This window comes from Galleria mellonella, unplaced genomic scaffold (assembly GCF_026898425.1).
Source record: "Galleria mellonella isolate WM207_F2 unplaced genomic scaffold, CSIRO_AGI_GalMel_v1 utg173, whole genome shotgun sequence".
Classification (NCBI taxonomy): Eukaryota; Metazoa; Arthropoda; class Insecta; order Lepidoptera; family Pyralidae; genus Galleria; species Galleria mellonella.
This window is the reverse complement of record NW_026442016.1, coordinates 8,050,641-8,077,817: the sequence shown is the minus strand read 5'-3', so window position 1 is coordinate 8,077,817 and position 27,177 is coordinate 8,050,641. Positions and strand designations below refer to the sequence as shown.

At 30.2% G+C, this 27,177-nt stretch overlaps 1 protein-coding gene across 1 annotated transcript in view; it reads left to right on the top strand.

Annotated features, from left to right (window-relative positions):
- Nucleotides 1-7,941: 7,941 nt before the first annotated feature.
- Nucleotides 7,942-27,177, top strand: part of LOC113515424 (chaoptin-like) — a 34,607-nt gene continuing 15,371 nt past the window's right edge. The window contains exon 1 of the mRNA XM_026899620.3: nucleotides 7,942-8,165. The gene's annotated coding sequence lies outside the window, so the exon portion shown is untranslated. The remainder of the gene's footprint in view (nucleotides 8,166-27,177) is intronic.

The following is a 27,177-nucleotide window of genomic DNA, read 5'->3' as shown; positions in this document are numbered from 1 at the left end:
GAAAAATGACGTCCAGAGTGTTTATTCAGAACAATTTGGATGAATAGTTTGTAAATACTGATGGAATAGGCTACAACTAGATGATAGTTAGTTTTCCACGTTTCTAATTTTTTTACTTCGTAAAGCAGAAATATAGACAATTAATAAAAATTTTTACAGCATACAGTTTTTTAGTAGCAATGCAGAACAATACAGACCAATTAAAATCATAAATTTCTAATGTATAATGAAATATATATATAATGTGTTTATGTTTGTTAGTCAAACTTGAAAACCTAAACATATTCCTAGATATGGACATTAACGTAATTTTATCCTTATTTACGTAAATCCGGGGATTTATAGTATGACTTTTCTCTTATTCTATAATCCTCGGATTTACGTAATTTGTTTGATGCTTTTGGTAACGCCCATAGTATCTTACTGACTTAACGATAGGACATTTAAAATATAAATACTATTTTGAATAGAAAAAAACATAGGCTAATTTTATCCTCGATAATCAATAAGTCCCAGTCATCCAGACGAAAACGTGATTACAGCTACTATTTATATAACTTGATAAATCATATTAAATTTGTATAAATTCCGTGGGATAGCAAATCAAATTCAAAGGGTTCGTCCGTTTGAATTCGATTTGTACCGATTTTATCACGTAACGGTCATGAAAAATACCAATCAAAAGTAAATTCAATAACAAAATTACAAGCGTTATCAATAATCGAACCTTACAGTGATTGATGTTCATCTGTTTTTATTTGTACATGGCTCTTCAATATCGAAATTAATTAATGAAAAACCTTTGAGCATAATATTTTTAACAATTTTGTAACATTGCCAAAATAATATATTTTTATTCAACTTCGAAAAGAAGTGCGTTCTCATTTCGACTATACCATTTTATGTTGTCTTGTATTATATTGTATCAGAAATTATAGATATATAATACGAGTAAAATTCAAATTTAAAATATTATTCTACCAAAAGGAAATCTCGAAAAAATTAACAATTAGTTAAGACTATAATAAAACCTCAGGTATTTATTTAAACAATGTCATCAATATCATAATGAACATTATAAAAAAATTGCAAATGATTTGAGGAACCCTTTCCTTTTGAAAGTATCTTTCAATATAGTAAAAGTTTGGATTTAATGATGCGAGTACATGCACTTTTCTAGATTGTTGTTGTAATTATTTGTAAATGATTTCAATGTCATACTTATTCTAATAAAGCACTTTTTTCATACTAATTATTCAAATACTAGTAAAATATTTCAGTCTGCGCTGGTAAGTGCACGGCGATGAATAAAGTCATTTTATTATCATTTTAATATAGGTAGGTATTCATAGCATTTATATTGAAGGATAAATTCAATTTTCTTTGTTATAAAGTTAGAATTCATCTGCACTTGGTTTTAATTTAGAAATATTTGTATTTACTACCCTTGTTACCTACAGATTAAAAAATTCAATCACAAAAATCTTTATCATTTATAAATATAATAGAGTAATTGTTTATTTTTATTTTTTCCCATCATAGGTTCAATATATATAACATTCTATCCCGATGAAATATCAATGTTTTCACCCAGTCTACCAACGTACAAATAACTTTTGAGGTTATATTTCATTTTATGCGAACATCATAAAATCACGCGAGTACTTAGCCGGGGGCTGCAAAGTATATATGGGAGCGGTAGGCGCGGGTCGTCGACAAATGACGTGCAGAACGCGAGGAAAGAAAGTTCTTGTTTGCAACCGTCCGCCGCGCGGAAGAGCTACGCAAATAAACCGTTTCGCATTATGAAAATAGAATAGATGGAACAAAAACACGAACCCAAATGTTTATTCAAAAGGTTACAGTCTCATTCATAAGTATCATTATCCACGCTTTAAATTAAAACAATGAGAATTATATTATACAGTGAGTTTTAAGCCTTTTGCGTGACCGGTGGTAGTATATCTGTCGCTAGCCACATTTCGGTCTTCAGGGATAGGTATGTTTTTAATATAATACTTGTATAACAAAGTTACAAAAACAAATGGAGGCGTACAGAGAATATTATACAATAATAATTTCAAAATACCGCCTTGTTTCATTTAGATTCTTGAAAATAGTAAAACAATGAAGCATTAATAAATTAATATTCATAAATAAACTCTAGCAAAAAAGGAACCATTCTAAAGTGAGTTCATCATCATCATCATATCAGCAGTTAACTGACCACTGCTGAACATCTTATTGGAGGATTTTGCCAATATTTGGCGCGCTTGACAGGCGGGTTGGCAACCGCTTTAATTATATTTAAAGAAGGACGCTGCTGCCCATTCCTCGACGCCCCACAGGAAGGGAAGGGGTAGCTCATTCTATACTGGGACCACACAGTATAAAATGAGCTACTTTATGTAAATTAAAAGACTTATTAGCATTGTGGGATTCGATGTTCTGTTTGTATTTAAAAAATAACTGTTTACATGATTTCAGTAGTTGATTTATAGAAGAACTATTTATGTAATTATTTAAGAATTAAACAATACAAAATTCGAAGTCAACTTAAACATAAAAACTAATCTTAAAGCAATGAGGAAGGAATATTACTTTAAACTTTTACTTTAACCTATATGATGAGAAAAGGATTTCTAGAATTGAAATACAAAGCAGAAATGCGACTTTCTTGTTTGAATTAGGATTAAAAAAAAGTAAAGTCTAATGATCTACCGAATTTTATTCAAATCCGATCCTTCCTTTGAGCTGGTTAATAAAGCTTTAAGGACTAATCGGATTTGAATAAAATTGTGTCAAACACCTGAGCAATAATGATAGCATAAAAGTAAATAGACTGGTTAAAAGTGGCACTCATGTGTATATTTTTCTTTTGGAATACTACATGTCGACAATATGTACCCTTTTTCCCATCAGTCTCCATATGGGTCGGGAGGGTTGTCACAAATTTGTTCGCATTTAACAAATAATTTTACGACATAACGCGATTTACGTGCCCGTGAGCGAGACGCACGCTCGGCAAACCCTGCTTGATAGGACGCAAGTTGAACACGAGACAATAGCATGCCAACGTGGTTATTATTATTACATTTATGGAAGTATCAATTCCACCCGAATATTTATTCTTATAAAGTATGACAGCGTGTAATGGAATGGGTGCATAGAATCCGTGAAATAGGCCGAGTTCCCCAAGGAATATTGGTCGAATTCTGAAAATAGGTACCTATTTTGTAACTTTTCTTTTTTTTTTGATGGATGATAATGGAAAGGTAACCCGACCTTCAGTATTAGTATAAGCTGATGGAACACCAGTGGGCGGTAATAGTTAACGATAAAAGCAGTTTAGTTGGCCCATCGTGATGAATTCATTAAGGATTATACACAATGGTTTCCAGGAGGGACTACATGAAGATCGACTTGACATTGATTACTAGAAATGGGGCTACTAGTCCGCGTTACTAATAATCTCTCCTGCCTAACCTAACACATTAAATTTTAATCATTTTTTTTAAGTCAGGTTAATTAAAAATATTAGCATACAACTAGGCAAATATATATTTTACCTATGTAAGTATAATGTTCAATTAATTAACATTTGCATGTAACTACATTTCAATAACGGGCTATAATTATGTCATGTCGGTTATCAATTAACGTATTTCTATTATTAGCACTTAAATCACCATGTAATTTTGCACAGTAGTAGTAGTGCAGAGTAATCCATTTATGGATTACTTGCTATTTCGTGCGGCTTTACAAATGTAGTGTTGTGTTATATAATTATATATACATATATTTATATAATTATAACACAATATTTAAAGATAATTACTAATAAAAATGTATGAACAGTGCATGGTTGTAATGACCTATGGAATGGACATCTAGATTTTACAACAAAACTTGTACAGAAGCTCCAAATTTTTTATAAATCGGATGGAACATGTTATGTTGGGTATCTCGCTCATTAACCACATCCAAAACATTCAAAAAAGCACGTAACTCAAAAGCATCGTTCTAGTAGTAACCAAGTTGAAATGGAGATGAACACATGAGTAGACGTAATAATGACAGTTAAACGCACAAGATCGCAGAGTGGAAAAAAATCAAGAACTATCCTAAAGAAAGTGGGGAGATTACCTATGAGTTGGACTGATGATCTAACAAGAACAATGGGCAAAACCTAGATGCGTATAGCGAAGGATCGGGTAATTTGGCGGAGACATGAAGAGGCCTATACCCAACAATGGGTGAACCCGGATTAAAATAAATAGGTAGTCTAATGAAGTAAATAGTCATAAAGTATCAAGTCTATAATTATTAAGCTTACACGTTTCTACTTACAATATAATTTGCGTTTTCGTAGTTACTATATTCAAGTGTATTGAAATTTTACAAGAAGTGTACCGCAAAACTCGTATGTCAAACGATTTCTCACAGATTTGGTTGCAAAGCCACTTAAACATATTGGTATGCGTGGCTTGTCTTTCTGCGCACCATCTTATAGGATCCACTGAAATCCAATCCAATGTACGAAGATTTTTCTTAGCTCGATATTTAAAAAAATAAAATAAGAAAGTGAACTTTACTTTTATATTATAAAAAAGTATAAAAACATTTTATAAAGGACACCCAGTAAAGCCCGGTCTACTCTCAGTGTAACTTTTACTAAGGCTAAAACCTTGCGGGATTGTTTCCTTGTTCTCAACATATACTTTTTGTTACAATACTTAAAGCCAGTTTTCAAAATATAAACCAATATGTAAAATATGTATACATAATAGCAATTTTTTTTTCTAAGTAAAGAAAAAATAGGAAGAGATTCTCAATATGTCTGATTATTATTTTTTCTTTATTTTATTAAACATTTAAGTTGCCAATCCCGATTTGATTTTCATAGATAGTAATGGATAGATATTACTCCTATGTTTATTAAATCAACGTGAATAATTTTGCAATGATTGATATTTTTTGTTTTTTATTACTGCGTAGCAAAGCATCGCTTGTTGCGGTGATAGATAATTGCAAGATACGATTTCGCCTTAGATCATACAGATCCTCGAATCTCAATAAGGGGTAAACATTTTGTCAGCTAGTTGTCAAATTAGCTAAATTATTTTTTTATCAGTGTTCTATATACCTAAGAACATATTATATCTTGACATATTTATATCTAATTATTGAATAAATAAAATGCGTTTTTACGCACTAAAAAATGCAAAAATATAGAACAAAATAAATATAGAAGTTATAAAGCAATCACTCATAACTATTTATCACGCAAAATTGTATAAAAAAGTTGACCCGCTTTTTTAACATTTGTATGTAATTAGGAATATATTATCTTTCCAATATAATAAAATTATAACTAGACTATTTTTTTTTTTTTTTTACAACACAGGGGGCAAACGAGCACTCTATTTATATACATAATCTAAGGATTCCGCGTTCTAAATTCAAATATTTTCAATGGAAGGTATCTACGAAGTTTAGTTTCTACTATTGAGAATAAGAATATAAAATATGTATCTAATATATGTACTTATAAATATATTATCTTTCCAATATAATAAAATTATAACTGGACTATGTCTGTACATAAAAGATATTTAAAAAAAATATGTAAGGAGTATTAATAAAAGCAATAGAAGCCGAAAAAAATATAGAAATTTTGTCTATCTGTCTGTCCGTTTGTCTATCTATATGTTTATTTGTTCAGGCATCCCGCAAAAATTACTACACCAAATTGAATGCGATTTTCAGTGTTACGATTATAAAAGTTTATCTTATTTCCTGTATTCCATGTCTAACTTGTATTTGTTTTATTTTGATATACCTACAATCTATAATTGGTCGGTTTCACTCGTTTTCTTACATCTAAAATCCGCACGTACCAAGTAGCGAGTCAATTGTAAGCTAACGCCTACATGAGACATGACAGAACAGTAACTTTCGACATCTTATTCATTATCATCTGTGTGCTATTAAAAATATATTTCCTTCTATATTCGTTTGCCTTTTTGTTTAAAAGAGCGGAGATTTCACAAATAGAGTATATATATTTTACTGAACTTGATGTTATCTTGCGGAAGTTCATGTAACTGGTTATTTTATTAGAATTGTTTTGGTTAATTCCGCTATCATAAGTATATATAATATGTATGTGACTGTCAACAATATCTTAACGATAATATACTTCAGTATGTTATATATTTGAGTAATAATCTAAATGTCTTAGAAGTCTAATGCAGGGTTTAAAAGGTAAACCTTTTTAATATTGATAATGTCTATATATTGTCTTAACTGTCAAATTTTATACATAATTAAGATATTTTATTAAAGTTCCTAAATAAAAATGTATAAATAAAGAAAAATATTTAAGAAATGATTTGCTTTTATCCTAATATGATAACCATATCAGCATTTCAGTTATCTATTTTTGAAATTAAGTCTTCATATCATTTGTATATATATGTGTTGTTATCCTATTACATATATTGAGGTAATAAAATTATATAATACCATATTATGCTGTGATAAGTTGTAAAGGTAGGCAATTTTACTTCAAAAGAAACGCCACTACAATACTCGCATTCCTGTTGCATACCTACACTTCGAGATCATCGCTCCATTTAATGGAGGGTCGCTATATACTGTGACTTTCTGAACACGTTCATCATTCAAACATCTTCTAAGAATTAAAAACCTTTTTCCATAAGAGTTGATTTCGGAGAAGCCGGAACCGAACGTTAGTTCTAGTAGTAAAATATATAAGCGATAAATTATTAAGAATATTATTGCACGATTTTAGTTCAAAATCAGATCACTTCTTTTATAATAATTATGAAAGAAAGAATAATAAAAGGTCAGTCAAGTGCGAGTCGGACGCGCGCAACGAGAGTTCCGTATAAAATCATCAAGTTTCTTTTTTTGCGAAATAACTATAATTTGACAGTTTTCAGATTTTTGCCTATACTTGTGCTACATGACATTGCTTCTTGCCAAATTTCATGGTTCTAGGTCAACGGGAAGCACCCTATGGATTTGAATTCTCTTCGCGAATGTCAAAATATACGATATAAATGTAAAAAAAAAAAACATTTAGAAGCTTGATTTTTTTCACTGCTTTAAGAGATTGCAGACCTGAGTATATGATATTAATTTCAACTCAAAACCTCCATGCGTTTCTAAGAAAAAGGGTCTTAACAGACGGATGGATGGATAGGTGGACAATGAAGTGATCCTATCATACAAAATCCTTTAGTTACGGTTAAAATATCATTGCTATTTGTAGTTGTTGTCAGTTTAAACACTTCTCAGTTGTGCTACAGTTTATTAATTGCATTCTAAAATTTAAATAAATAATAATGTTAATAATGATTAGATTTTGATGATATTAGAAAAGTTACATAAATTTTTATTTTTATATTTTTTTTTTTTTTTTTTTTTTTTTTGTCTTTATTTTCTATATTGTATACATTATATAAATTATTTCATTCTTAAGTTTATCCAGTATTAAAAGGAAATCAAACAACAAATGTTTGGATGCACATCAAACCAGAACAACTGAATTCGAAGACATTTAGAAAAGTTTGTTTTTTGAATAATTTCATTTAATTTCATTTGAATTGACACTATTAATAAAATCAAACTCGAGATCTCATTTACCCAAAGCAACGTGACTATCCTTATTCTTATATAAAGTCTTCGAAATATACCTCTTTATGTTTATTGTATGTTGTCGCATCTTTATGATGACATAGAAACATAAACTGCCCCTTAAATCTCTGTTGCGTGCATGCCTAACACATTAGCGGCTGACTTCAAACTAATCAAGAACACAGCGCCGTCCGCGTTACGCGTGTACGATGTACGTAATTTATTAGCGTTTATTCCCATATAGCAATCTGTAGGGATGCCGTCCTATTACGCAGACTCCGTCGAGATCCCTGCTCCAGTCAGCTTCGAGAGTGGGGACGCGGTAGTCGCTCCTGCTACGTGTTCAACGGGCAACTATATCGAACTCGGCTTCAACTGCATTCCACGATCTATGTGTTTGTAAAAGTTCATAACTTTAAGACACGCCTTTGGATAGACAGGATTTTAAGTGTTCAAGAATTATGGAGATTGAATTTAATTGAGTTTACAGGATCATAGCGGTGAGTGTAATATGAGTAATAATTGTACATAAAATAATATTAGATAAATATTTATTGGATGTAAAATTTATTTAAAAAATAATGTCTATTTAAATAGAAATAGTCTTTGTTCGAGTCGTACCTGTCGTGGACGGTAATGAATCCTTCACAGTAAATTCAGTTCACCTGACTCGGAAACTTTTACTTCGGTAAACTTTCCGATATTGGATAGACTTTTCCAATTGATTAGGATTTTGCCTACACAAAGAGTAAACAAGAAAGTTTTATTCTTAGCTCTATATGAAAAATAAATAGATTTTTTTTTCCAAAGGTTGGCATAAAACATGTATCAGTCCCATATATAACTTTTGAAATAAAATACTATAAATACTACTGTCGACCATACACTACTTCCTACATCACTGTGTTGGGTTGACTAAAATTATATTTTTGTCACAATGTGTCTATTATAATTACTATAATTAATCATTATATTTACTACTTCTTAATTTTCTATCTTCTACTTAAGTTCTAAAATTCTAAATTATAAATAATACTATATTATTATAAATGGGTGGTAGGTGTAATAGGTATTATCTACATATTTAAAAAAAAGTATAAAAATATTTATATTAGTATTCAAACTCTGTTTAGTTTAAGGCTACATAGCACTGTATTATAAGTCCTGTAATATAAAAGAAAACATTAATTAATTTAATGACATGATAGATTTTTAAAGAGTATACTAGAATGAAAAATAGAAGGCAAAATAGGAAACGAAACACCGAGAAATAACTATATGCGACAGATAACGGAAATACTAGATATCATGTCGTATAGTCAAAGATATATCCTGAAATAGAGCAGGCTGGAAAAGAATACATAAATTAATTACTCCGATAAGAAAATAATAATAATATTTTTTATATTTTATTATCAATAAATAGAAGGAAAATATCAACTGTCATCGTATTAATTCGATCCTCTCCGGTTTCGCACGGGTAGATAGAAAGATAAATTAATATTTTATATTAGCTTTAATAAGCAACTTTTGATACTTTGGATTATGTTATTATAAATTTCATAAAGATCTCAATTTTTTAAATAGTATATAATAGTATTTACTTGTAGATAATATATTTTTTTAAAATCGGTTTTTATTTCATCTGTTAGATACAAACAAACATATTTTTCCTTTTTATGATATTAGTATGAATAATAAAAAATGCATCTCTTGTTATGTATACACATAGCCTATTAAAAAACTTTCTATCAATTTTTAATAAAAAAAAATCTGTGACAACTTTTAAAACAACTATCATTTTGCAAATATGTACAAAGATATATAAAATATATATAAAGATATTAAATCTTTGGCAAAGAAACGTATCTTTTTTTATGCAACTTAGAATGGCAAACAAGCTGATAGCCCACCTGATGGTAAGTGGTAACCGTCGCCTTCAAACATGATTAGTACCATGGGTATAACAGAGTATACTGTTTCGTTCATGATAGCCCCATGCGTTGCCATTCTTGAGGACTCAGATGTTATTCCTCTATACGCTATATCCCACCCTTTAAACCAAAACACAGCTATGTTACAAACACACACAACTGCTTTACGGTAACACGAATGAGACAGAGATACCCAAGTAAACGACTTTTGTACAAAATCTATATATGACTATAACAAAAAAAGCACATATTTACCATTGATATACAAAAAACCAAAGACTCACAATTCTTTACATAAATTACATATTAAAATTATTCCGAATTTTAATTTGAATAATTTAAGATTTTGTTCTATAAAAAAATATTTTGATTTAAAAACTGAAACTGATACTGAACCGATTTTGATAAAATTTTTATGTAACCAATCTATCTGAAACTATATCTTTTCAAATAAAAAAAGAAGTTTTCATACCGAAACAAATGACGGAATTATAAGGCAAAAAACAAAAAAATACACTCTCTTTTTTCCTCTTCCTCTTTTTTGAATTCGGTTGAAAAAATTGAACAATGCACGAAATGAAAACTTACCGTATGAGAAACTATATATTTAGATGTAATACTTTACTATAATTCAACTACAAACGTCACTGAATGACTAAAACAAGTAAATAAATTATAAATGGGACAGTAGCACATTGTTGAGCCTTGTTTCATTTCGTACAGGTAATAAAAGAATACAAAAATTATTTTATATACCGATTTGTAATAATAATGTATCGTATAACAATCCAATTATCCGCATGTGCAGAAAATATAACAATGTATGAAAGGACCTTGATATCTTCCAACAATCCTTGCAATGTTACATTAAGGCTGCCAATTTGTTACTTTAAATTTATAGCCGTCATTCTTTTAATGTATATAATATCGAATGTTATGCAGAGTAGTTATTGGAGTGCAAATTTAATGCCGTTTTATGTAATATTTATTTTATAAATGTATTAATTTGTAATCTGTTGCCTTGCTATAAATAAATAAATACATAAATAACAAAATTTGGTTAACTGTGATCTTTTTTTAGTATTATTTTTAGTCTTTGAATGTGTATCTAAGTTCTAAATATTATACAATACATCAATGGTTTACAAGCATGTCTATATATACCTTAGATAGCTTTTTTAAACATTTGAATCGTTATTTGTTAAGATATATATGTATGTATATGGAAAAAGCTATTTATGCAAGTACTTTGAAGATTATGTCGGTCGTATCGTACAAGTCACCACAATGGAATTTAATTTTATGTTTATAAATATAAATGTAATGAAATCCTATTATCTCGTTGATTTAATTTTCAATGTGAATCTTTGTTGAAATTAAATCTTTGAATAACCTATTTTTTTTAAGAGTCATGCAATATAACTTACTTCATTCAAGCTTGGTGTTCAATATTCTTTTTTATATATAGCACAAAAAATTACCTTCATCCAATAATCTCCTAAGTACACACTGATATAAAGTCATTGCCATCAGACCTTTGAAAGTAATATTAGTAGAAAAACTTTCAGAAAACACTTTGTAATATGTATATACAATCATCTTGATCATCTTAAATTTCTATATAGATGAATATAAATAATGCAATAAATATTTTTTTTACGCGCTGAATACAGCGCATGTTTTTTAATTGCTCACTTTAATGTATATTAGTAGAATCATATGGCTCGAATCAAGATTTTGAACTATCCTAATACTGCATCAATACTTATTAACATCCTACATATGGGCTCAAATCATTCTAAAAGAGAAAATTTTTAACTATTTCAACGTCTGCCAGTCAGCTTACATAGGGTTTGCTATTTAGTTTTCCTTCTTTTGCACTGGATAATTGCGTTCCGTTCCCGTAGTAGTTTCTTGCTTTATCATTAGGAATAAAAGAAGGTATATTATATACTTCATGTGCTATTTTACACGAACGAAGCTATGGGATACAACTAGTTTATAATAATAATAGGGTAAATACGATTCAAGCGCATTTCATATGCCTTAATCAAAGATTCAACAATTCAACAATTCAACCTTCAGATCTGTCGTATCATACAATATGTCGTAGATCTGAATCGAGAGTGTAATATGAACTACACAAGAAGGTTGTAAATCGTATGACCGCTGTAGGTTTATAGTTCAAATGACGAGCTTTGACACGCGACACTCGTCAGCGCTTGTATCTCGGCAGTGACAGATAAGCGCCATTTGTTACTACTAAAGTGGGATAACCTATAGTTATTTATCTAAGAGGATAACAGTACAATAGTGTAATCTATTTTGTAGATAAATTGTTATAAGTAACTACGTAGGTAATTATTATAAGTCACAGACAGTAATATTAATAAAATATCCTGTGTTACAGTGTATCTATTCCGTCCTTACTAATGTGCTGTTCATGTTTATATTATATATGCCCGTTACTTTATACCAGATTAGCCATTAGCTTGACTATCATAATAAAACCATATATTGAGAATTGTAGGTAATATATCCGTACGAAACCATTGTATTTGATAATATGAACACGTTACGTAAAAACTATTAGATGGATTATAATTAAATTTGAGACGATAAAAATTTAATACCTATTTCCAGATAGAGGGTACTTTCACTGCTTTTAAAATATCATATTCTAATAGACGAATACAAAAAACCATGAACGACGTCTCAAGTGATAGTTTCACTTGAGACGAATATAGTTAGATCCATCATATTTTGTTTCTAAATCTAGTATCATTTTAAAAATTGTGGCTACTGAATTTTGGAAATATTACGGATTGATTAAATGTTATTCCTGTCTACGGTTGACTGGTAGATAAAGCCATTATGATATTATTTTCGCAATGTATTAAAGTTTAATAAATAAATAAATAAAAGTAAAAATATCTAGCGAACACAAATAAATAAAAAAAAGCTGTGATACTATATTTGTTTATGATACGATTACGATCACTGCATGGTGATAAAGTTTTGTGTAACTTACTTGGGCAGATACTACCGTTGCACTAGTAACACCACGCTAGTGTCGGACTATGCAGGCACATAAATATATACGCTAAACTAAAATTTACTAGAGGATTCCAAGCTGTTTATATTCGTTGGTGCTATTAGGCACTAGCCACACTAAGAGATAAGCTTAGCGAATACAATTTCGTTTATCTTATCTCACATAGCTTAGCATACATACGGTTGGATTTACGCTAATGTTATGCGACCTACGCAAAAATATGCAAACTAAATTATAAAGATCTACAATAAAAAATAAATGAAATATATAATAACTTCCTATTCTCACAAAACGTAATTTATGCAAAAGAAAAACGATATAGGTACCTACATTATTCTTTGCAAGGGAGAATACATTTTGGTTGCCTAGTTGGTATTATCAGCTTACGTAGCTCACTTACTTCAAATAGTTCGCTTATCTTAGCTCATTATATATTTTCACTGTGAATTGAAGTTTGAAAGATATTGCAAAAACATGTGCTAAGCTGAATAAAGTTGTCTTTGCTCAACTTAGCTTTCAGTGTGGCATGTGCTTTAGATATAGCACCATTAACATTTCATTGGAACAGTTTCAGAATGAAATGCTTAAAGTACGTAACCGATTGGCTTCGATTAGTACGCAAAATTACATTACAGTACTATCAGAGTGCTTATAAGGCTTTTGATTTTACTAATTCTTGTCTGTAACACGATGAGAACCTTTGTCCTCAAGCAACATTTTCCGGGATAATTAATTAGGCTTTGTTGGTAACGTAGGTACGTTCTGGCATATAATTGAATTTATACTACATATCAAATATTTAGCATACATTTCAATTATTTGGCATTTATAACGTAACTAGATACGGCATATCTAGTTACATTTTAAAGCATATACCTACCGACAGTATAAATTATAGTTCTGGAAAGACAAAATTGAATATGAACGTGTTTTAAAATTCATACATTGCATTGATAATTCAGTGGCTATGTGGTCCCGACATAGAATAGGCCACCCCTTCTTTTCTCGTGGATATTGTAAGAGGCAACTAAATGAGAAATGAGCAGCAGCGTCCCTTTTAAAACATCTCTAAAGCCTGACTGCGGTTGCCAATCCACCTGCCAAACGTGGCAACTACTGCCAAACCCCCCCAAGGGGAAGGCTTGACAATTAAAGGTTGATATGATGTTGATGATGATTGATAATTCTCAATATAATAATTATCTCATAAACTTTATCTTGACCTTTTCAAAAGTCGATAATACTGATATATTGCGCCTACATCACACTTTATAACTTTCGAATAATAGAAATTAAGAAGTTGTTCCATATAGTATTCCTTCTATGATATAGCAAAAAATGTTCTCGGCTAGATCAGAAATACGAAAATAAGTTTTCGTTGTCGGAAGATTTTTTTTTAATCTTAGAAAATCTTAATTTACAAAAGATTATTTTTAGGGAACTCTTTATTATTTTTTTTTTCAGTATTCATATTTTTAGACACTATACTTTTATCTACTATCCTCATGATAACACAACATATAAATAAAATAACAAACAAAATATATAAATAAATTATGAAGCTATTGAGGTAAACAATGTTGGAAGACTATCTTAAAGAACTTTTAAATAAACAAAAATTACAACAATAATAATTTATTTTGTAACAGAACAATAACTGAAAAGGAATAAACTTATTTTAGTGTTCATTACTACCTACACAGTTTTCATTCCACTTAAATGCCTACAGTGAAATTATTTATTTTATGTAACTTTTATTATATTTACAAGTTCAATTATGTCATAATCTCGACTTTTGCGACAGCAAATATTGGCGTGCTAAAAATCTATTTTTTTTTATTTAATAAGTATCTAATGCAAATGTTGTCACTCTTACTTAAAGCGGCATCTTAAATACAATCTCTATATATCTGAAGTATTACATATTTAAATCAATTTCGAATACATGAGGCAATACATTCAGTCCATGTTGTTATTCGTTCTACAGGCTTACATTTTCCATTAGACAGCTTATTTACTATTTTTGTAAAAAAACAAAATAGATGTATAAAATATATATAATGAAAGAAAACAGCATACCTTAAAGTGACTGAATTATTTTTATGTCTTCACACATGAACCTTCCACCTTCATTAGTACAGACCTCTAGAGACGTCGCTGACAACGGCAAAAGTTGGAATTCCCTTACAATAGAGCACAGAGCGATTTCACTAATGTTAAGAACGAACTGAGAATACTAATCACCTCATCTTAAATCACTGCAGATAACAAGAACTGCTAAAGTAATTCGTTTTAACTGTTCTCATTTTTTGTTAAAATCCAAGGTCAAACCTTTTATAAAAGTCACATTATCCCTCTATTTCTCTCTTCTGTTCTGTAATAATTAACAGATACAACATAAAAGCTTTCTACACATTTTGCTGGACCTACTTTCTTAAATATTACAACTATACTCTTTATATAGAATAACTAACATATGAATGTATATTTACAAGATAAATATAAACAATAAATATATACACACAATAACCTAACTTACATACATATGATAATGTTCAATGTAATATTACATAAAGATGTAGTTACAACATATTTCAGCAGCTTAGTGAAACCTTATTACCATAATGTGTCTCTTTATTTGCATCAAGGGTTGCATACTTAATATGGCATAGTAAATTGATAAAATACGGACATTTATATGAATTTGTCCGTGTGGTCCCTGCATAGGATAGGCCACTCCTTCCTTTCCCGTGGGTGTCGTAAGAGGCGACTAAGGGAACTTAACGGTAGAGAGATGAACAGTACCGCCCCTCTTAAAACATCACTAAAAGCCTAACTACGGTTACCAACCCACCAGCCATGCATGGCAACTAATGGCAAAATTCTTCTTATGAGGAAGGCTAATTCTTCTGGGGAAGGTTCAGCAGTGGACAATGGATGTTAACGGCTGATATGTGTACATTTATACAAGTATTCAAATAAAATAATAATATTTTATTTAAGGATTTGTTGTAGTTATATAACAATTATGTTAAAAATAATAATATTATTTAAATATAATGATTTTATTTATAATCGATACACTCAAAAATACTTAAACAACTATAAAACTTATTTTACGTATAGATAACTAAATTGGATTATGACATGAATATCACAGGCATATCAACATCACAAAATATACTGTGATACTCATACGTTGCCATTACTGAGAACTTTGGTGTTTTTTTTTAATGGATGATAATGAAATGATAACCCCACCCCAATGATAGATGAGGATGCAAGTAGGTCAGCCTATCATGAAGAATTTCATTAATTACGATGGCTTCCATGGGGAACGCATGGAGGTCGACCTGATGGTTTATATTGCCAGAAATAGCAATGATAGACCCCATTATTAACAATATCTTATTCCCTCGGCCACTGGTATTACGCTTCAATACCCTGTAATGTCACTGCATATTCTACCCTTCAAACTGATACACAGTCACACAAGTACAGCTGTTTCACGGCAGAAACAAAAGTGGAATAGAAATGTGCAAACGACATTTATACAGTCTCTGCCTAGTACTTATCATTAAAAGCATGTCTAAAGTTTAAATACAAATACATTTTATATTTAGTAATGTATCTGATTATAAACAAAGAACAACTAACTGATATCTTATATCTTAATATTAGACATTTCCTTTAAGAAAATGTACTACAAATTTTGCTAATCGTACTTTGCAATACCTACGTGTTTTTGTTTGAGCTTAAGAAATCTGTCAACAACAGAACAGGTAAGAAAAATATTAGAAATGTTTTCGAGTGTATAGGAAACATTGACATTGACATCAATGTCAATGTTACACGTAACATTTCAGTGTATTGTTTATTTTTTCCTTAATTTTTTTCTGTACATTCATGAGTATTGTCGTAAAAGTAAGTAAATATTTTAATTTTTTAATTAATAAAATAAAATAAATATTTTTTATCCACACTAAATACAGTTATAAAAGAAAATAATGAAATCCAATCCTAAAATCATTGTACTCATAAGCTCAAGTAATATTTCCCACTATTGATAAAGAAGATTATTAATTGAGCACATTTGGTAATAAATTAGTGACCCAAGCCCTCTAGGGCTGGCCGTTTGTCAATGTAATCATCTTTTCACAGCGAGTAATGGGCGCCAGGCAGGGACTATCGCGAGCAGGAGTTAGTAATCGTGCTATTAGTCAGAATTGCGGAACTGAGTGTTTTTTCTATTAAATGGAAATAGAGCATGCTCTATTTGTACGTAATGAAATTTGATAACAACTGTTTGTTAACAAGTACCATATCAAATGGTAGCAGTTAATAGTAGACAGAGCGCTTGATGTAGTCTGGCTTCCCTAAAAAGTGGCAAACGAACCTATCAATACATACGGTTCAGTTAGCACTCCTATGAGAAAAGTAAAGACTCTGAATCATTCTTTGATATAGAGACGTTCAGGCTCTTGTCTATTAGTATAACTATATGACTATGAACGAAACCAAATGAATCTATTAAAATTTGTTTGCTATCGTATCTTTCTTCTCATCTGTACCAGTGCCGCAAATGCCTACAGCATGCGGCGAAACGCGCAGTCAGGTTCACGCTTGCGTCTCAGCCGCTCATGACGAAGGATCCTAGATAGTTTTAAAGCTAATCGCTAATCTCTACTAAAATACATCAATCCGGCTAGTCTTACGGTTAAAATATATTGGTGTAATTTAGAGAATTATATTGTCAGTTGTTTGCTTTGTCTTTTGAAAGATACGCAAACCTATAACTCAGTAAGTCATATTGGTAGCCAATACAATGAAGACCGTCTCAAATTTCTTGATGTCTGAAGTAGGGCTACCACATAATTAATTTTGTTTTGTTCGATTGTATCTTTTTTATGTTGTTACCTCATAGCTCCGTCAGTTCTAAATCGATTGTGAAAATTTTCTTTTTATCTGAAAACTATACATTCAGATTTGTCCCATAGAAATTTTATCAAAATTAGTTTAGCAGTTCAGTTCTTAAGTCAAAATAACTTGTTTAGCCACAATTGAAGTCTGTTTTTTTTTTTTTTTTTGTAGGACACAATCTTTAATTATTACTAAACTATTGGAGCCATTTTGGTTATTATATAGTTTATCATAGCTGTATGAAAAACCTTCTTCCTATAAAGTATAAATTGTTTTTTCAATACTTTTATATTTTCCAACAGCCCGGTTTTAATATTCTAAAAGATATCATTATTTTCTCAAAGCAACAAAAAAGTGTACAAAACACTATCGAGTTACAAACAGAAGATATTGTTTTGAGAGTGTGTCAGTTGGGAAGTGTTCTTTTTCATGTTTTATGTATTTTATAGTTAATGTATTTAACATTAAACAAACACGTATAGATTTAATTCGGTATTCTTATATATTTAACAATATTAAATAATTTTGCAGTGTTTGATAGAAGTATGTACATTAATATTTTATATTAAAGACTATAAATTAACCTGATATAGTAATAATCTTTTTAAATTGTTACAAAGTCAAATGATTTCAGTAATTAGCAATACATACTGTATTGTATGACATTTGCTTTGAAGCTCCTCTAATATTTAACCATGACTGTAGCTAAAATGTAACACTCTCCAGATTAAAACAGAATAGATTTTAGACAAGAATACTCTGTATTCAAATAGACAAGGGGAACACGAGTTACGTTATTTTATTGCGGGCAAACGTATTTACGACTCTTAATACTGAGCAATAAACGACAAGCGAGTGAGTGCATCCGCTGATAAATCTATGGTGTTGTCGTCGGCTCAATTGTAGTAGTCCAATAGATATCTATAATTTTGACTCTTATAATTTATCTATTACGCAAAAAGATAATAAATGTGTAACACAATACAGCAAAAGAACATGTGTAGGCATGTTTTCAAAGTGTATATGACCCCGCACGTAGGTTTACCCCAGAATCATGAAAATTCTCGGGTCGTACTCGCAATATCTGTCGCCGTGGGCTCTATTTAAGTGAAGTTATGGACATAATATGGACTATTATTATATCTATATTATACAGATAAGCAATTAATTTTAGAATTAATGTAAGTTTATATTTACATATGTGTATGTATACAAGTACGAGTATATGTATTAGTATTGTATATTTCAAATATAGATGTAATGAGTTTTAAATTATGTAAATAGTTATTGTTGTTGCTTTGGTCTCTGTTTTGCACTACTGCTGCCCACTCACTACTTCTTATGCTACTGTTTTAGATTGACTAGAAGAGTCCACCTTTACTTATATTGTTTGTAATTATTATTATTACTGTATGTCTTATTACTTATAACATATCAGGCATAGGAAATTATCCCATATTTATGACGTGATGTTACATAAAATACAAAAATCATGTTTGACACTAAAATATTGGGTGCAACAATATAATGCATTAAACTAGATTACAGGATTATCCACTCTGAATATATTTTAATTCTATACTTGTGAAGGTTAAAATATTAGCATGACGACATTTGATAACTTAAAAGCTAGAAATCATAAATGTATCCCGAGAGATAGGCCGAAAGGAAAAATCATAAAAAGAAGTCCGAATTAGTTAATGCACATTTTGTCGAAAAGCCATTAACCGACTGTTAGATAAGTCCTTCAATAGTAACCCTATTATAAGCGAATAGTGTAGGGCGTAAATAGTGTAACGACCTTTCAATATTATAGGGAGTTAGTAAATAAAAAAGTCTTGGGGCATTTGTTTTTTGGTATCTATTGCTACGTACCTTACATGTGATACCTAAGACATTTCTTTACAATATTTCTCAATGGTTGCCATAAGAATACTATTCGTATTTTTGTATCCTTTATTTAATATAAGAGGGTATCCCTCCTCATAAGATTTTGTAATAGACTACTGAGGTAATGCAGATTATAATTGTACTAGAGAAGGAAAACACAAAATAGAAATCTATGGGTACGAAACCCGGTAACAGTATTACAAATACTATTACCACGTTTAGTACCGGTATTCGTGCCTCATAGTGTCTATTCTTGTAAGGAGAAACTAGTAGCCAGAAGAGAAACTTTAATGAATTTATAATATTTATGTTTATATTATTATTTAAAATATTATTTCAATACTTATTTCTATAGATTTTCTACCGTCCTATAAAAGGTATAAAGGTTTTATCTGTAATATAACGATACCGATTTACTCTGTTTCCTTACAACTTTAATGTACGGTTCAAAAACAAGGGTCACAGATAGTTCGCAACTTCGCCATCCTTGTGTGTTGGGATCATTAACGAAAACTTGTACAAGTCACTTCAAACTTTACGGATCCTTCTTGTTTTTTTTTTCTCTATACTTACCCAACTTATGTTCTATATGATGGAGATATTTTGGCCATTATTTGTTCATTAATTTCACTCATTCATTCATCAATGTTGAGAAAAATGTCACATTTGATGATTCTTTCTTAACTAATTCTTGAAATATATCCATACTAACTTTTACTTGCGACTTCGTTTGCGTAACTAGGGACTTACTGATTAGGATAAAATAGCGTGAATACCGGATCTTATAGTAATTGGTTAAGCCGTCAAGGCGCTATAAGGTAACAAACGAACAAACTCATTTTCACATTTATAATATTAATTAAGATTATTCAATGCCGAAAAAGAAGAAAGAGAAAGATTTCCTTTTATTAGAATCATAATTAATAATAGTAAATATTAACTAATACTATTAATAATAGTAATTATTAATAGTAACAGGAATATTTACAGGTTTAATTTTTATTCTTAATAATTTTATAAAAAAATTAATTGTCTTGACATGATCTCATCATCATGTCAGCCGTCAACTGTCCACTGTTGAATATAGGCCTTTCTCATAATCGGAGGTTTTTCAAGTACATATGTAGATATGTCTACATATGTACTTGAAAAAGTACATATGTCTACCAGAGGGAGACTTTGTACAAAAGTCGATTGCTTGGGTACCTCTGTCCCATTCGTGTTTCAACCGTGAAGCAGTTGTGTTTGCATAACTGTGTTTCGGTTTGAAGGGTGGGATATGGCGTGAATTTACTGGGTACAGAGGAATAACACCTGAGTCCTCAGGAATGGCAACGCATGGGGGGTATCATGGGCGAAACAGTATACTCTATTATGTCCATGGTACTGCTCATGTCTATAGGCGACGGTTACCACTTTCCATCAGGTGGGCCGTCAGCTTGTTTGCCATTCTAAGTTGTATAAAAAAAAAAAATGTAGTTGCCCGTTAGGCAGGCGAATTGGCAACCGTAGTTAGCAACGCTGCTGCCCATTCCTCAACCATTCCCTTAGTCACCTCTAACGACAGCCACGCGAAAGGAAGGAGTGACCCATTCTGTACAGGGACCACACGGATTAATAATGATTATGTATTATGAATGTAAAAATTATTGCAATATTCTAAAATCATGTTCGCACTTCTATGTTACTTTTATATTAACAAACATTTGTTGTTTGAAATTTATGAATTGAATTATAACAACTATTATGCTAACAGTAATTGAACGTTCATTGATCATTCAAGTACTCTTTTAGCTTTCAATTATAGCGTATCTATTGTATATTGAAATAGGTACGTCTCGTATAAAATGTTAATAATTAAAAATCACAATAACCGATCCAAATAGCGATTCTAGGAAGGACGACCTATAAATTTGATGTTGTATTATTTGAAAATAAACAGTTTCCATTTCATTGACCTTTTTTTATTTAAATATCGCAATAGAAGAGTACTTAACGTATATTATTATTATAAAATAACCTGTAGTCTTTCTTCTGCGTCTGGCAACAATTTCGTCCTTAGATGTTTCTGAATACAGACAGGATATTCAGTAGCACGGTCTATAGTCAGCACAAATAATATTGAACGGCGAATATACAGCGAGCCCTCAGTATAGACTTTACCTTTTTCTGACAATTTCAATTTTTTTATATAGCTTTGTAATACATACTACTGGTTGGTGAAGATAAATATTTTGAGGATTTTTCTCTAAAATATTATTTCAGTTGCTTCTAAATTAATTTTCTTTTTATTTCTAACTTGTATCAATATATTCGATTGGTGACATAATAGGAAACGTCTAAAATTCTACTTACTGAAACGTGGATAATAAGAACAAAGAAAACATTAATAAGCCTCGAAATTCACGTGTAAGCAAATATTAAATTTCTGTCTCAATTTCGTTCATTACGTATTACAAAAAAAATACTTTAGGGTAAAATATACGAGCTCCTTTCTTATATTTATAATAGCAAAATTGCGTTGAAAGTATACTTTATTATATCTTCATTACTTCTTATAAAACGGCTCTTTACTGCCTTCCAGTTAATTACCATTGATATTTAAATTTCAAACATCATTACAGTCAGAGAATATCTATTTGTTACTATTGGAAGCTGATTGTTATAAGTTTACGCTTTGAAATTCCGATCTTTTATCATATTTAGCTATACAATACAACAGCAGGTCATCAATTTAAAACTCTTCATTCCATTTAGCTTTTAAAGGCAACATCGTGAAGCTTTAAAGCAAATAGATATATTACGTAGTTTCTCTATACCGTAACAAAAACATAATATTAGATTTATATTTTACTTAGTTTATTTACTTAGGATACTTTTCTGAGTATCACACAGATTGAATATGTATGTATTGACTTATGTATGTTTATATGCTTGTGTATGCATAGATTTAACTATTGATACATATGTAATTTGTTATTATATTTATTATAATTAATGTTATTTTATTAATCTATATTATATTTTATTGTACATAAAAAAATAATGCATACTCAGTAATTTTTTTAAAAGGATTCTTTTGCAGATTAATGTTATAAAAGAAATTTAATATAATAGTAAATTGTACAAGTATTTCTTTGATATTATACGCACTTTTTTCATCAAGCTGTCTGCTTGATGACAAAAGTATAATAAGATTGTCTTCACCATTGCAGAAAAAATATATATTCTTTCTTATAGATGTTTATTGACCGCTTATTATTAAATAATGACAACTATGGTGGTCAAGTGGTTTAATATACCGCCATACCTTCTGATCCGTTCCTGCGATCCCCGCATAATACAAACATTTTTATTTATGACTATATTTTTTAAAGTCTGGATTTGATTTACATATGATATGTACTACTTCAGATATCTCTATCAGAAGGCTACCATATTACAAATCTTACTTAGTTTGTGACTAGGTGGCGCTGTGTAAATGGTTTAATATAAAGTAAAAAAATATACAACTATTGAGAGTTGTCACAGCTGAGCTTTTCTACAACAAAGTTAAATTGTTGTTACCAAAATGAAATTAAATTTCATTCCGGTTAAACGACGAAAGTCCAACTATTTCTTAAAGTAGATTATATAGTTATAGCAAACAATCTTACACTTTGATTCGATAACGGAAGCGAAAGTAAACAATTAAGATGATTCATCTACCGCCTGGCCAATGAAATGGACTAAAACTTTTCCAATCTCGCGAGAAGCTTATTTGCTTTTAGTAAACGTATTATTGGGATAAATGTGACGACCAACTTAGAGCTTTCACGTTATAATTGAAATTTAATTAAAATTTATGATTATAATACGCGGTATTTACTTTACGAGTATACTCTAAAAATAGTTTAAAAAATTGGATTATTTGCGGAATCAATATGTCTTCCTCTAAACATCTTGCATCCTGTCCACAATTCTAGACCATACTAATGTGACAATATTTAATTAATCAAGTTTACCTTTACAAAAAAATATTTTTTAATTTATTATAAAAATTAGGAGCTCGTCAGGATCATTATCTGTTAGAAGTAAGAACTGAAGCAAGTTCTTTGTGTGGCAAAATCAAAATGACATAAAGTCTCTTATATAAGGTAGAAAGAGAAAACAAAGTGCCAGTGACCTCGTTTCTTATATCGTATCTACGTACATCGTTTGCTTACATTAACACACGACTTCTCCCTCAGACAAATCGATCACGGTCTATTATTACCATAATAAACTAACCTCTAGGGCCCTAACCCTGTTGATACCTACATCCTCCTACATTAGTATTGTAAAATTTTACTTCTAATATTTATATATAAAACATGTTTTTTTGATTATGTCATTGAATTTAGTCATTCAGTAACAAATGTAAATTTTTATGAAACATATTTTTATGATATTGGTAGGACACCATAGATTACATTTTAAAAAAAAATCTTATTTATAAATATTCATATTACATATAAAAATAGCAGTAACTCATTTCAGTTTTATATCACATTTGCGTATGAACAAATATGATGAATAATGTTCACAGATGGAAGTTCTCAGTTTGCGAAAGTACCTATATAAATACAAATATTTATTTTAACTCGACAACATCCCATGACCTGATTGTTTCTGGCTCAAATTCCCAAAATATTTACAGTCAACAAACCGATCGTTCATTACGTGATAATCCAGCCAGCTGAGTTGAAATTCAGTACGCAATGCGTTAAATTCCCGGTTTAGGGTACGAAGACAAAATTGAGAATTATTCATAAGAGGTAGAGTACACCTGTGCATAATAAATATAATTTATCGTGGAAATCTAACTATTCGATTTAAGTATTATTATTATTACCAATATGTTTTTAATTTGATATGAATATAACGTAATAGAGTCCTCCGTGTATTCGCATCCGCTACAATTGAAGTAGCTATTTTTGGAATTGTTATTTATTTATGGGATAATTCACGTCCTAATTGTTACTTAACTGCTTAAAAAATACAGTATAGTAAGCCAAAATACAGTAGAACAACATAGTAAATTGCTTTGATGGAAATTGATATTCCAATATATCTCTTTTTTATACTGTTATAATATTATATTATGAATCTGAGCAAATTTCCTTGCTTATTTAAATTCAACTGAGACAAATATAAAAATATTATTTATTTTAACAGTTTCCTCAATATTATATAATCTCAATTACATGAGCGCCAAATTTGACGAAATTATCTCCTCCAACTACTCATATATTACTGTGTGGTCCCGCTATAGAATAGGCTACCTCTTCCACTTCTATGAGTGTCGCAAGAGACAACTAAGGGAACTTAATAATTGAGGAATAGGCAGCAACATCCTTCTCAATATATAAGATAATAAAAAAAATATTAGGCCACAAATAATAGGTTTACATGTTTTACTTGTATTTTTACTCCCAAGCAGCTGTACTTATAAGCAGTCTTACTGTTGGCACTGGAGGTAAAATAATTTAGTCCTCAAGAATAAGAACACACGAGGATATATTTTGTGATGTCCATGGTACTATACAAATCGATAGTTAATCTTTGACAGTTGATAGGCCACCGACGTATATGCAACGCCAAATTTTATAAAATATATATGAACTTAATATATTTATTCTTTTTATATAAATCACGTTTATCCAAAGTCAACTTCTCCAACATAATGTGTTGGTTTTGACAGCCCCACGGAACTTGTTAGAAAGCATGTAGAGAAACATTCCAATTTTAGATTAGGCCCGCCCCCTATACATTGATTGTGTTCGTTTTTTCTTTGTCAGTAAAACAATTTTCTTGTGAGCGAAGGAAACTTACTTCGGTAAATATAACTGCAGGTCTATGTGTCAGCTTAATAAAAAGTAAAATGCGAACAATTCTGTAAATAATTTATTATTAGATATTATAAGATTTTTTACGACGCGACTATTTCAATGTTAAAAAAATTATATAGGATTAACAATATATTAAATATTATAAAAATATTATTATTACATCAAATAGAAGAAGTTAAACTTTACTCGGCAAAGAAAAACACAAAATATTTATTATAAGTATCTTTTATTATATTTTTATTTAACCCCCTGAGGTGACAAACAGCCCATCTAATGGCAAGTGATTACCGTAGCCTAGAACGCCTGCAATATCAGGAGCTTTAGGTGCGCATCGCCGACCCTGAAAAAACCTCTTTATACCTTTTTTGAAGAACCCCATGCTGTACTCTCATGGAAAATCCTCGACAAGGAGCTCATTCCATAGCCTGGGCGTTCGTAAGAGGAAACATCTCTGAGAACGCACTATTCGTGACCATACAGACTCTAAGATATGGGGATAAATTTCGATGGCTAGATGTACGATGGTAAAGTGTCCGTGGGCATCATATTAAATAATTTCTCTGAGTACAGTTTATTGTATAAGCTGTAGAATACGCAGACAGACAAAATCTCTGCCAAAAAAGGGTTTGATATCGCTTGTAAAAACTTTTATTGCATTTATAAATTATAAAGATAAGGCTGTTATAGTTATCGAGATTAGTTAAAATACATTAGGTATTTACTATCACTACATTACTTAAAATATTATCTATTTATTTTCCGCAAATCTTTATATAATTTCTTGCCATTTGGTACCTTCTTATTTCATGCATGCAATCTGGAATTACGAAGACTTGACTCCGTCTTCAAATAGAATAGGGTTTATTTGATTAATAGATTAGTCTAGGTTTCCCTCGATACCAACATCCATCCATTTTCATATTGTATAAGTATATATATCTAAATATACATATATTAAAATTAATGTGGAACATGCCCTCAAGTTAATTTCAATACCGAAAAGTTTGAGTACTTTAATGTAAAATTTCTATAGTATATATACTAAGCTTGGCGCTCGCACATTCCATTGTGCGTCAGTAACAACAATGTTATTAATGAACGGGAAATATCGGGTGGATGTTGAACCATTGCATCGAACGAATTATAACAATACAGGGAAACAAGCAAAACTATGCACAATATATCATAGTGAACTTCACAAAGGTATTCGTGCAATTCACAATAATCAATTCATCATCATGTGCTATACTCATATTGTTTTACGTATTGGTGCATATTTGTTTTTACCTCTATATATGACAATATACTAACGAATACATAGGTATATTTATACAAATAAACCCACTTGCCAAGCGTGGCAACTACTAACAACCCCCCACCTCCTTATGGGGAAAACCTATTTTCAGTAGTGTAGAGTAAACGACTGATATAATAAAATACAAATAAAAATGAGTCATTAATTATATTTATTGTTGCAATTGTAAGTAATTTTTGATCTGAGAAAAAACAGCATCATTAATCAAATGTCATAAGTAATGTGAGATCAATACGCGAATTAATCCTATTAACTAAAAAAAACAATTATTATATTTTCACACGTAAAAGATACAAGCGAATTATGAATCTTGTTCTGCAAGGCTCTTATGAATGTAAACCATAAAACTACAATTCTATACTTTGTCATAATCATAATTATATTATATTATAATAATATCCATTTGAAAATAACACATAGCGTGTAACTCGAATTTGTTCAAGAAATTACGACCATGATAAATGCTTATTACACACATTTTGACTACTATTTCAAACGGTATCTCAGAAGACAGAATTCGGATTCTGA